Raw genomic sequence first — 4,734 nt, 5'->3', positions numbered from 1 at the left:
GATATTAACTATACACACTAGACTTATAGATCCTCGGTGTTAATTTTACCACTTCGACAGTTTGATTTTGTTTAACTTGGTATGTCTTACTGTACAGATGATAAAAATGAACAGCATACCATTTAAAATGAATGAAGAAAATATAACTATGGAATTTGTTTTTCCTGCTTGCCTTTGATTATGAAGTCAATAAAGAAGGCACACGTTTCATGACAATAACATTTTAATTATACAGTGCATATGCACTACAACCAGGTGATCTCATAAAATAACTATGCTACATGTGCAAAAAAAATAATAAGAATACTAATAAAGGTACATTAAAAACCAGTTGACATGTTTAAAATATAAATCTAGAAAAAATTCATCAAGGATATAAACCATTCAAAAAAGTTTATAATGAAAAATGGCATTCATTGTGGTCAATATATCTAACCGCAATAAAATCAATTTTGCCTGAAACTAGAAAATTGTTTGAAGTAATACTTGCATTTTAAAAGTCTATTTTTAAACTTTGGAGAAAAGATCAATTGCTTTATCATTTTAAGTATTGTCCTGCTAGTTAATATTTCATAGTAAGTAACCTCACAGGCCAAACCAAGTATTTTTTTCTGAATTAAACTTACTACAAATACACTAATGCAGTGGTACTCAAACGTTTTGGTTCATGGACCACCTGCTTTTTTTTCCTAACCTTTGTCTACAACAATGAGATCTAGATACCATACTGCTGCTTTCTTTCTGTAATCATGCACTTTCCATAGGCCACAGATTGAGATATGCTGCACTAATGAATTTTGTTAAAACCTGTAAATTATTCACTTTTCAAGCTGTATTAAATTTTTCTTCCCTTCATCTCTTTCTTACATCAATCTTTAAATTTCTAAAGATACTCCAATTTCTAAACTGAAAAAAAAAAAGATACTTTGATTCACTTTGGAATGGGTTTGGTGAAAATTTGGGAAAAATTAGCAACCAATCACAGGTGACATTTCCTGTATGAAGTTATACAATGTTAGTTTTTTAACCCGAAGATAGACAAATGCTAAGTAACAAAATATACTTGACATACATTTGCGTTTGAACAGCTAATTAAGTATAAACAACTTAAATGTTTCAGTACTGGACACCTTCAAATATTAGATTATTCACTACTGAGTAACTTAATGCTTTAATATTGTTATACTTCATATCATAGACTAGATATATCTGTATGGCTATTGTTTATTATCAACACTTGATTCATTATAATACACACAGGTATATAGAAGTATTATGCTGCAACATTTAAGCTCCTATACACCTCATTCATCTTCTGTATGCACAAATTCTATCATATTTTCTGTCATTTTTCACCATCAGTCTGTGTATCAAATGTTTGCAATCCATCTCTTTCAATGTAATGTAGCCAAAAGGCTAAATTACAGCACTGGCACATTAAAAATGCATTTTGCATTGAGAAAGCTTGTATTCTATATTTTTGATTTTACATTCATTCCACTGTAATCAATAACCCTATTGACCTTTAAACTTACAACTCCCTTGTGCTAACTTTGTTATCAGTACCAATACCATTACAGTATCATTTATGCTCAACTACAAACAACACTTCTATAAGAAATTCTGATGCATTACTTTATATGATAAACACCTATAAATAACATTTTATCAAAATGAAAAATATTAAAAACAGATTTTTTATACATACATATATATAGTCCTGAACCACATAACACTATTTTTCATTTTCTGTGTTATATTCACTCAAATGAATTTGGAAACAGACCGCAAATATACTTTAGCTATCTCTGCATTCACTGCTCAACATTATTACTATTGGTTAGGTCATTTGAAGCTAGTACTTTTTTTATAGACTGCCAAACATAATCCACCTTAAACAACATTTATGCAACTCTGGTTAATTATTGACCTCTATATTACTTAAAGAAAAAGTTTGGAAGCATAACTGATTTATGTTATAGGCATATTTTATACAAGATGACAGTTTCAAGCACCATTATACTGAGTTTTGACAACAGAAACCTACATGTACAATAAATTATGAGCTCCACCTATACAAGCTCCTGTTTCCATCAAATAATACATGTTTAAATCTTTTACTGTGTGTGTGTATTTATTAGGCACATATGACACTTTTTCCTTTTAATAACTCAGTTTTAGTTTGACTCTGATGAAGAAAGGTCCACCCTTTAAAAGCACTCGGGTTACAGGGTTTCATGTTTTTGTCTTTGATTGGTCTGATAGGTATTCACACTCAGATGACAATGTAAATGTAGAGAACTGCTTCATAATATTTTACTTTATTAGATTAATATAAGCTGTAATGTTTGACGAGATGATAAGTGGCTGTCTACTTAACTTGTTTAAAGATAAAACTGGCAATTATTTGTCTTCTTTACAAACCAGTGAAGACTACGATCATGAATAATATAAAGTACAAAAAAAATCAACACAGAAGTACAACTTTGAAAAATATGACAAAAAAAGTGTGTGTGTAAAAAGAACTATCTCTGCTTAAATGTCACAGAGATATGCAGTAGATATATTTCTAGTGATACATCTTAAATATTTTTAATTTCCAATATCAGATGCTAACAATATTTTACTGCATTTAGCATCTATAGCATGGTCCTTATTAGCAGAAACATTTCTGGACTGCTGTGTAGGAAACCACATTGCAATGACATACCAAAGTATGAGTTTAACAATTGGCTCCATGTAAGAATTTGGAAGACCATGCAATATAAACCATGGATAAGTACACAGTCCTCAAGAACAAGTCAAGATATAGGGTTAGAGAAAGTCATTTACTAACTAGACCACTTTAAAAATACATCAAAATTCAGAGGAGATTACCAATCATTTATCTGGGACAAATGAATCAGAAGTAACCATCTAAAAGACTATTTATGAAATTACCTTGAAAAAATACTATTTGAAGAAACCAATGCATTCATTTCATTAGTTCACCATCTCAAAACACTTACTTTTGTTTCTGAATGGAAGAAGCAATAAAAACTGATTACAGTGAAAGAATACAAAAAACAGTTGTTGGATTAACATTTTGTTCAGATGATGTTCTCATAAGAAAACAAGTAATATGTATAAGTGACAAAATCATATTTGCCTTTAGATAATATGAAAATATACACAATATGTTACTCTGGACTCTAGCAAAAAAAGAGGTTAATTCGAATGTAACTGGTAAGATTCCTTTATCACTAGCTGGAAATGTGAGTTGTGTTAGAGTACCAGCTCAACAACAGTGACATCTGCAACTGTAAAAACAGAAGTAAATGTCCATTTTGTTTATAGCAAAGCTACTAAAGTATTCTGCTGATGTCATTAATTTTTACTGCTGACCATATGGAAGGCAATCAGCCAGCTAAACTCGCTGCCAACTCTTGGGCTGCTCTTTAACAATGAACAGTGGGATAAATTACCACATTATAATTGATGCCAGGTTTCTATCCAGCAGATTGCGTATCAAGCACCACCCTAATCACCAGGCCACAAGTAGATGTTTACAAAATATAACTGATAATTTGCATATGATGAGTATTTCAAATTTTGTAAAAACAGCTTTTTCCATGAACAAAAGTTTTTGAAGACACAATTTTTGTTTTTCCACCATAAAATTCAAGCTTTTCACAATACATAGGATCTCCACAAGACAAAAACACTGCTGGAAATAGGTTGGAATCTATAACAATGCTGTTTGTTAAAACATTTCTAGGCTTTTTTTTTTCCCCCTCTTATGCAGAATAATATATACCAAAGGGGCCAAACTGGCTTTAAAAAGATATGGATAAATAAAATCCTCTTGCACCTTTGTTTGGACAAAAATGAGACTTGTTGATTAAGCATTTTCAATTGGACTTACTACAAAATCAAAAACTTAATATCATTGCCACAAGAACGTACCTTTCCATGTACCCTAAAATACATTTTATATGTCACTAAAGGCTTATTTTTATAGAAACATGTTACAAAATTGCAAATATGAAGTACTAAGGTGCTACAAAACTTTAATCACTAGTTTAACTGAAAACCACTGAAATATGCAACTTTCATTAGAAACTTCAGCATGTAATGTGATTTTCCAGTCCAATAGTTATATCCTGGAAAGGACTACTAAGCCAAGGTTGAAAAACAATCATGAGCAAAGAAATATTACAAAAGGAGCACATACCCCATCCTCATAAGGGACTAAGAAAAGATCAGCTCACTTATTTTTCATGTGAGAAAAATGTTGGTACTATTTGACTGGTAATAATATTAAAATACTAGAACTAAAAATTAGATAACCAAATTCAGTTCAGTGAAAGTTTAGTTGAAAAACAAAAACTAGTGTATGTGATTCAGTATACATAAATATATATATTTACATATACATTGTGCAAAAAGTATATTTACCAATATTCCATCTCTTATTAACATGATAGCAAAAACATATACATACATCACAAATTCCATTTTAGATACACAAGAAAAATTTTTAAATTAGGAAGACAATCAGTTACTGTTTAAATAAACTACTTAATAAACAGTTAAAGTCATGCCACTAAGTTTAGAGACAATGCAATTAGCTGGAAATATCTCATTGTACGCTATACCTATTTAAGACAATGATAAATAATTGTCCAAAGCTCCGTTTTCTACGTCAGATACTTAGATTAACATTACAAATACTGAAATCATTTCTCTGATGAT

The sequence above is a fragment of the Limulus polyphemus genome, unplaced genomic scaffold (genome assembly GCF_000517525.1).
Source record: "Limulus polyphemus unplaced genomic scaffold, Limulus_polyphemus-2.1.2 Scaffold21, whole genome shotgun sequence".
In the NCBI taxonomy this organism is placed as follows: domain Eukaryota; kingdom Metazoa; phylum Arthropoda; class Merostomata; order Xiphosura; family Limulidae; genus Limulus; species Limulus polyphemus.
Note: the sequence above shows the minus strand (reverse complement) of the source record.